Source organism: Diplotaxodon limnothrissa, linkage group LG20, assembly GCF_057381915.1.
Source record: "Diplotaxodon limnothrissa isolate DT_005_m linkage group LG20, D_limnothrissa_male_GT1.1, whole genome shotgun sequence".
Lineage (NCBI taxonomy): Eukaryota > Metazoa > Chordata > Actinopteri > Cichliformes > Cichlidae > Diplotaxodon > Diplotaxodon limnothrissa.
This window is the reverse complement of record NC_140615.1, coordinates 29,098,981-29,107,599: the sequence shown is the minus strand read 5'-3', so window position 1 is coordinate 29,107,599 and position 8,619 is coordinate 29,098,981.

The following is an 8,619-nucleotide window of genomic DNA, read 5'->3' as shown; positions in this document are numbered from 1 at the left end:
TTTAAAAAGTGAAAGGAGACAGAAAGACAGGTGAGAAAGAATAAAACTTAATTGACTTTTTGTTGGCATTTTACACACAGTACTGGTACAGAATCTAGAAAATGTGGGAAAATACTGGCAAAATCAGCTGATCACTGATCAGTTTCATGATTGAAGTAGAAACAGGAGAGGGAGGGGAGAGAATGAGAGAAGAAGAGGCAGTTGTGCAGCAAAGACAGAATAACTCCAGCTTTGTGTCTTTTTCATTGTAGCTGAAGTCCGGGACAAACTGTGTTCCTTTTCACCTTAATACGAAAAACGCGCAATATTTTCTCTGAATACGAGACCATTCCGTTTTTTACGGGACGGTTGGAAACTCTAATAACTAACCTTATAAATAAAATAAGATAAAACAAGTTCAACATCAATAACATCAGAGCACCCGCCCAGCAGTATATAAACTCCACAAAATATGAATAAAAACAGACAGGAATATTATTCCAGATTAAATAAACTTTAAAAAAAAAAAAAACTTTAACTTTAAATATTTTGCTCTTCATAAAAATATATCCTGTCAAAATTATGCAAGTTAGAAATATGAACATGCTGCCAAAACCCCCCAGAAAAAATAAATGAAAGCATATACAAGGTTGGAGCCGCATGTAGATGGAGCTGAGGCATTGCTTCAGGAACTAATAAACTGTGCGGGCCATTCAGTGTCGTACTTTGCCTTGAGTGTATCATTACACTGCAGCTCCATCTGAATCTGCACAGGTGCAGTTCAGCAAAGTCCGCTGACTTGGTTCAACATTACTTGGCAACAGGGAAAGTGAGGCAGGTTGCACTGGTACATTTGTGACAGCTTCACTTGAAATGCCTTCACCGCATCATACATGTCCATGAACTGACAGATTTCCTCGATGAGCTCAAAAACTCTATTGAGAACTTTTCCCCAACTCAGCCAACGGACCTCTGTATGATGAGGAATGTCAGCAAACTCTGAATCTATTAAATTAAATTAAATTAAATTAAATTAAATTAAATTAAATTAAATTAAATTAAATTCACCAATTTAATACTTCAGTGTAGAAAACTGAGCATAATGGAAATCTTTTGATAAATTTGTCAAAATAAAATTACATTAGAAAATACAAAATAAAGTATAAATAAGTATTTGTACATTACTGGCAGTAATAAATGGTGGTTAGCACTGTTGCCTCACAGCAAGAAGGTCCTGAGTTCAATACCACCACCAGGGTCTTTCTGTGTGGAGTTTGCATGGGTTCTCACCCACAGTCCAAAGACATACAGGCTGTATCCCAATTCAGGGTCTGCAGCCTTAAAGGCCCCGGACACCAAGAACCAACGCACCGACCCCTGAGGGCATCAGCCACTGGCAGGGAGTATGGTGAGGGGAGATAAGCCTCCCCTGCACACTGGTGACACCCCTGCACCCCAAGGCCCTACTTGTGTGGGCTGGGGGATGGGGGGGGGAATAGACCACTGACCTTAGTAGGCACCCCCAACACCCACCAAGGCAACGGGGCCCAGGCCCATCCAGACTGGGGCCTACGGCAGCAGCACCGCCAAGCCCCACAGGACCCAGGGCAGCCCACCTGACCCCACCGCAGAGGAAACTGTACCCACTCCAACATTCAATCATCTCCCAGACTACACAAGACTATAGACACCCAGGTTGATTTTATTCTCCACCTCTCATATGTCTCTCCCCCACCTGCAGAGTGGACTTCTGCAAGGAAACCAATGGATTAAGCTGGTTTTAAAACTCTGGTTACAGTTTCTTAACAAGAATGATTGGAATGAAGAGGCCAGGATCTTAAGATGATGCGCTTATGATCTTGATTTTTTACCCAATAAGTTAGATGTGAGATAGAAAAACTGGGCAGGACAAGGCTTAACGGCATACTGTATGTTTTATGATAAGGGAAATCTTAGGGACTTCCAGTCAGTTAAGCAAGACTGATTTTTTTTTTTCAGGTTTCTCCAAATCCCGCATCATTTACATAACTTTATACCCAAGAGAACAAATCTTTTCTTTCTTCCTGTTCTGAATAGATTTGTTGAGGCATACCATGTGGATCCTGGTCTCAAAGTGATTTCTAGACTGTACAAGGGTTTACAGGAGGTTAGGAATTTGAATACAATTTACATCAAACAAAAATGGGAAAGAATCTCTAGCTCTAATATATGGAGATGTTTTGGCTGGAAGAGTCTTTGCCAATTTTTTATTAAACCTGCACAAAGTAAACATTATTCCAACTCCTCCAGCAGCTGGAGAAACTGTGGGGCCCAAGGAGTAAAGCACCTCCACTTGTTTTGGTCCTGTCCATTGATAAACACTTTTTGGGTTTCGATTCATTCTGAGTTACAGACTATTCTTAGTATGCAGCTTCCCTTTAACTGGGATGAACTCTTGTTTGGATGTTTATACTCAGTATTGTGGATAAAGTGATCAAGCTATTATATGGCATTTTGAGTGTGGCTGCCCGAAAGACTATCACTAAGAAATGGCTAAGTGTAAAAATTCTGTCACTAAATGACTGGTATGAGGTTGTCTATGGTTGTTTAAAATGGAAAAAATTACATTCTCTAACAGATTTCAATATGACACATTTGTTGTGATTTGGGACAAATGGAAACATTACCTTTTTGCTCTCACAGTGACCTTTGTATTGTAAGCAATACAAGGTCAGGAATAATACACCGTTGGTAAGCACACACAGAAAGTGGCAACTAAAAAAAAATCTTTATTTATATAGCTCCAAATCACAAAAACAGTCACCTCAAGGTGCTTTATATTGTACAGTAGATCGTACAATAATAGATACAGAGAAAAACCCAACAGTCATATGACCCCCTATGAGCAAGCACTTTGGCGACAGTGGGAAGGAAAAACTCCCTTTTAACAGGAAGAAACCTCCGGCAGAACCAGGCTCAGGGAGGGGCGGCCATCTGCTGCGACTGGTTGGGGTGAGAGAAGGAAGACAGGATAAAGACATGCTGTGGAAGAGAGACAGAGATTCATAACAAGTACGATTCAATGCAGAGAGGCCTATTAACACTCCCTCTGGCGCAACACTGCAGTTGTCTTTTACTCGCGAGGACGGTCATAGAGCGCTCTTCCCCGCAGCCTCCTCATCATCCCAGAACCACCTCATTTCTTCAGCTATGGGATCTTCTGCTTGCTGGGCCGGGTTTATTTCCATTTCTCCTGCTGGGATCTCTGCTCTGTTATTGACCCAGGGTCGTTCTACTTGAGGTGGAGAACACGGAGAATTTCTTAAGTCAAGAGGCCGCGCAGCAGACCAATTTGAAGCCAGTGGACCATCGGGTGAATTGCTTCAAAATTTTCACTGTACTTGTACTCTGGATATTGCTCCATGTCATTTACTAAAAGATGTTATGACACTGTGGGTATGAGTTTGCTGTCTATTGTCCATAGCAGTCTTCAGTCTGGGTGTGTCCCTGCTGACTTTAAACATGCTGTGGTGGAACCTATTCTACAGCTCCAGACCTTTCTAGATAAAAATGGCATTAGTGAAGTATTTCAGTCATGTTTTAAAGCCCACCACAGCACTGAAACTGCTTTTTTAAAAGGTTTTAATGACCTTTTCACTTTTGCTGACTTGGGAGATTCTGCCATTTTAATACTATTAGACCTCAGTGCTGCCTTTGATACCGTAGATCATAGGATTCTTATCTCTCGGCTTGAACACTGTCGGAGTCAAAGCGACTGCATTGGAGTGGTTTAAATCTTATCTGTCCAACCAAAGCTTTTCTGTTAGACTGGGCGATATACAGGGAGTGCAGAATTATTAGGCTCGAAAGCCTACTACCAATTTAGCATTTTAGGTGATGTGCATCTCTGTAATGAGAAGGGGTGTGGTCTAATGACATCAACACCCTATATCAGGTGTGCATAATTATTAGGCAACGTCCTTTCCTTTGGCAAAATGGGTCAAAAGAAGGACTTGACAGGCTCAGAAAAGTCAAAAATAGTGAGATATCTTGCAGAGGGATGCAGCAGTCTCAAAACTGCAAAGCTTCTGAAACGTGATCATCGAACAATCAAGCGTTTCATTCAAAATAGTCAACAGGGTCGCAAGAAGCGTGTGGAAAAACCAAGGCGCAAAATAACTGCCCATGAACTGAGAAAAGTCAAGCGTGCAGCTGCCAAGATGCCACTTGCCACCAGTTTGGCCATATTTCAGAGCTGCAACATCACTGGAGTGCCCAAAAGCACAAGGTGTGCAATACTCAGAGACATGGCCAAGGTAAGAAAGGCTGAAAGACGACCACCACTGAACAAGACACACAAGCTGAAACGTCAAGACTGGGCCAAGAAATATCTCAAGACTGATTTTTCTAAGGTTTTATGGACTGATGAAATGAGAGTGAGTCTTGATGGGCCAGATGGATGGGCCCGTGGCTGGATTGGTAAATGGCAGAGAGCTCCAGTCTGACTCAGACGCCAGCAAGGTGGAGGTGGAGTACTGGTTTGGGCTGGTATCATCAAAGATGAGCTTGTGGGGCCTTTTCGGGTTGAGGATGGAGTCAAGCTCAACTCCCAGTCCTACTGCCAGTTTCTGGAAGACACCTTCTTCAAGCAGTGGTACAGGAAGAAGTCTGCATCCTTCAAGAAAAACATGATTTTCATGCAGGACAATGCTCCATCACACGCGTCCAAGTACTCCACAGCGTGGCTGGCAAGAAAGGGTATAAAAGAAGAAAAACTAATGACATGGCCTCCTTGTTCACCTGATCTGAACCCCATTGAGAACCTGTGGTCCATCATCAAATGTGAGATTTACAAGGAGGGAAAACAGTACACCTCTCTGAACAGTGTCTGGGAGGCTGTGGTTGCTGCTGCACGCAATGTTGATGGTGAACAGATCAAAACACTGACAGAATCCATGGATGGCAGGCTTTTGAGTGTCCTTGCAAAGAAAGGTGGCTATATTGGTCGCTGATTTGTTTTTGTTTTGTTTTTGAATGTCAGAAATGTATATTTGTGAATGTGGAGATGTTATATTGGTTTCACTGGTAAAAATAAATAATTGAAATGGGTATATATTTGTTTTTTGTTAAGTTGCCTAATAATTATGCACAGTAATAGTCACCTGCACACACAGATATCCCCCTAAAATAGCTAAAACTAAAAACTACTTCCAAAAACATTCAGCTTTGATATTAATGAGTTTTTTGGGTTCATTGAGAACATGGTTGTTGTTCAATAATAACATTATTCCTCAAAAATACAACTTGCCTAATAATTCTGCACTCCCTGTATAATCCTCAAAAACCTCACTCGCTTGTGGGGTCCCCTAGGGGTCCATTCTTGGCCCAGTTCTCTTTTCAATTTATATGCTCCCTATGGGTTCAGTTTTTTTTTAAAAAAATATGGCATCTCATTTCATTGTTATGCAGACGACTCACAGATTTAGCTGCCACTGAAATGTACATCTTTGAATCCTCTGAAGGGTTTGCTAGATGTCCAGGAGCAAAATTCAGAGTTTTAGTTGTTTTCTAGGTGCCCCATCTTCTTCTTCATCATCATCCTCCTCCCTTGGTCTCCTCCTTGAACCTCCCGGTACTGGGCTGGGGGGCAGTGGCACAGGGGCATCCTGAACATTGTCTCCGCCATCATCATCGTCATTCCCATCATTGTTGTTGCTATCAGTGTCACTGTGGTCGCTGTCACTGTCAGGACCACTCTCAGGGTCACTTTCGTTGTCGCTCTCATCCTCCTCATCATCCCAGAACCAGTTCTCCATTTCTTCAGCAATGGGATCTTCTGCTTGCTGGGCCGGGTGTATTTCAATTTCTCCTGCTGGGATTTCTTCTCTGTTATGGACCCAGGGTCCTTCTACTTGAGGTGGATTTATTTCTATCCCCGCTACTGGAACATCAGCCTGTTCCTCCTCTTCGTTATCAGCCTCTTGATCATTGTCCTGAACTCTGTCCTCCTCCTCATCATTTCGTTGCACTTGATGAATAACTTGGCCCAGAACACGGAGGTTTTGCTCAGTTAAGAGGCCGCTCAACACACCGTACTCAAGCCAGCGGACCATCGGCCGAATCGCTTCAAAATCCGGACGCTGTTGCAGTTCCAAAATCAGTTCATCGACGGGTACCCCTACAACAACAAACAGGGAAATATATTATTGTTATCATTCATATGATGAGAAAACTGTCCACAAATTCCAATTTATGCAAAATAACTACTTAGGGAACATACAAATATACGCCCACTAAACTTATTACAGTGTGATTGTTCCTTCAAGTAAAAAAGGCTTCAGTCGATGAGCAGCAACGTGTAAATGTCCTCATGTCAGTTTTCCTCAGCCCTCACTCACAGTTGTAATGCACTATTAAATTCAATTAGGATTTTGTTATAATTAAGTGCAAAGTCTAAATCATTTTTATAAAGAGACATGTGTATTCCCAGTGCACCAGGAAATACACAGTACCACACAGATGTTTTCAGGGCTCAGAGCAGCCTCTGGGCTTTGTGTGACTGAGGCCTTAAAACTTCAGAAACTTTCATGTGTAGTAACAAACTGTCAGATAATCCACGAGAAAAACTGCAAAGAGAGACCACACTCTTGTCACACCCCTGAAAACACGGGGGAAAGAATCACGAAAGTGATATTTCGTTGTCTCTCATGCAGTAGTTTACAGCGGTCCCTCGTTTATCGCGGGAGTTATGTTCTAAAAATAACCCGCGACAGGTGAAATCAGAAGTAGCCAGCTTTAGTTTTTTACAATTATTATAGATGTTTTAAGGCTGGAAAACCTCTCACTACACACTTTATACACTTTTCTCAGACAGGCACGAACATTTTCAAACCTTTGTAGAAACATAAGTCCAGTAGGGGAGACCGGGGATAGTTATAACGTGGGTCAGTTGTAACACTTCCAATTTCTCCAATCAGGGCTAAGTTTCAAATGATGTGATTCATCCTGTGCATGCCCAATTCAGTTCTGCTATCACATGTGAAAAATCAGCACATTTTGTCAAACACAGACAATTTAACACGAAAAAAAGTAATTTGTATGCCAAAAAGTAAGTTTTTCTACTTTATTTCAATTTCTAATAGCATTATCTGCTTTGCAGTTAAACTCATCAAACTTAAATTATGTTATTTGTATGTCTATGGGGATATATTCTGTGTAGGTCTTTAGTGCTAATGTTTTAGCCGTTGGCTGTAATGTTAGCTAGTTCATGGCTATAGGAGTCTGGGTTATTTGTAACAATAACGCAGATGTTACAACTTACCACACTATTACTTTAACTTATATTAAACAAGTTGGGGCAACGACATCAGCAGAGAGAGGTTCACTGGTCACATTTGTATATGCGGTTAATGCCATTGGCAACACAATTCCTCCACTGTTTGTGTTCCCACACACACATTATGCAGACCACTGTGTCAGAGATGGACCAGTAGGAAGTACTGGTAGTGGAAATAAATCAGGATGGGTGCAAGAAACAGATTTCCTCATCTTTCTGAAGCACTTTGCAAACCACACCAAGGTAAGCCATGAAAAAAAGTAATGGAATTGCGATGCTGGTGAACAACTACATTTTTTCAGCTTCATTGTTATGTTCAAAATTGGTGCAAGAGTTGTAGGTTATAATGCCCACTGAGCCAATGAGGCCAAACTCAAGGAAGACCAACCAAAATTAATGAAATATTCAGTTGCAGAAAATTCTATAATTTGTCTTTTTTGGGGGGTTGGAATATGTTCAAAAGCTAGATTTCTGCATTCTGTCTCTCTCACACACACACACACACACACACACACACACACACACACACACACACACACACACACACACAGCTACATAAATGGCTCTAAGTGCATTCATGTGTTGAATAAACAGAGATTACATGTTAATGTTTTGTTAGTACCCTTATTTCATTGTGTTACATTTCACCCCGGGATATGTTACAACTAACCCAGACTATGGGGTTAATTGTAACATTTCACTCTTTGTGTTTGAGACCATACCATGCAATGGGTAATTGTGCTGCAGAGAAAATAGCTGCACTATTTAATAGCCGAGACATGTAAATACTTTGCATTACATTTTGAATCCACTACCTTAAAAGAGCTCCAATTTACAGACAGAAATGTGAAAAATGTTACAACTATCCCCGGTCTCCCCTATTATAGAATGAAACCAAAGGCAGCCGCAGGAGCCTCTGACCGTGCAAAACGTTTCGTCGGCATTGTTGTGTTTGATGGGGAGAAAACTTACAACATACAGTACAGCACAGAGTCACACTGCTAGCGATTGAAGATGTGTGTAAATTCGACAAGCTAAACGCATTCTGTACTGTACAGCAGCGGTCCCCATCCTAAAACCAGTTTGTCACCTTTAAGGTGTGGCGGATAAATACAACAAAATAAAAATGATACGACCAAGACAAAAACTGTGGTATTTTGTAAATATAATATATAATAATATATAACTTTATTAGCAGCGTCCTCCTGAAATGCACCAACAACATTGAGAGTAACGTCCGATCCTCTCTGCGCCTTAATGCTCTCTGGTCGCTATGGTAACGCGTAAATAGTTATTTCAAAATAAAACAACTACACCAGGGGAAA